Source organism: Etheostoma spectabile, unplaced genomic scaffold (genome assembly GCF_008692095.1).
Source record: "Etheostoma spectabile isolate EspeVRDwgs_2016 unplaced genomic scaffold, UIUC_Espe_1.0 scaffold325, whole genome shotgun sequence".
Classification (NCBI taxonomy): Eukaryota; Metazoa; Chordata; class Actinopteri; order Perciformes; family Percidae; genus Etheostoma; species Etheostoma spectabile.
This window is the reverse complement of record NW_022605585.1, coordinates 160,689-161,682: the sequence shown is the minus strand read 5'-3', so window position 1 is coordinate 161,682 and position 994 is coordinate 160,689.

The window sequence follows — 994 nt, the reverse complement described above, 5'->3', positions numbered from 1 at the left end:
ACCAGCGTGATTTGGGCTGAATTCAACGTCTCACTGCACTTTAAAAAGTGCAGTGAGACTATTTTAACCCTCGTGTTGACTTCCCGTCGAACGTGCAACTTTTTGTTTTTCTGGGTCAAAATTGAAACCCTTTGGCAGTTTTTTTCATAACCTTTGTTGCTCCCCCCCCCCCCCCTATGGTGTAATATATGGGGCTGCTGATGATGCATTATAGTCATGTTGACTGAGCACATCCACCATTTCTGCAACGAAATCAGTGTATTGACTCTCATTCATGCATTTATTTATACTTGTAGCTGTCTGTCGACCAATCCGTGTTACTTCTTCCTGAAACGTAGAGGTTCGTCCATTTGCGGAGGTACTCTGCTGTTCTTATGATGACTATTGCTTAAGACTAGCTTACTAATAAGTGGTACATAGCTATGTATGACAGCTAGTTACGCAGTAAGCCCTCGATACTCAGCTTAGATAACAGCGATATGTTAGATGTATCTAGAGGTACGCTATTGTATTAGATACGTAGAATAGCTAAGGTTTAGGAGTAGGCGTGAGATGTGAGATGAGACTATTTAGTCTACTTACGATGATGCTCGTATCGCCCGCTAGTTACGACGTAGCTACTAACGGATAGACAGCTGGTTAGAATATCCCGTAAGACCCTAGGCTAGCACTCAGACTAACAGTGACACAACATAGTCATAGGAGGGTAGGGGGCGGTAGAGTGACAGTATGGACAAGACAAGGTATCGAGGCTGCATAGATTAGCTAGTTAGGGGACTAGACAGCTGAGCAGAGTCAATTATGATAGACCTCTATTTCTCGATAACATCTATTTAGCCCGGGCCCTAGCTAGATCGTATATCTAGATAGGCTGCGATTAGAAGTACGCTCTAATGAAAAGGACGCCCTCGTCTACCACAGAGCTATCTGTAACGTATTATTTGGGGAAAGAGCTGATGATGCGATGCCAGCACCCCCTCCCTTCGATACCTAG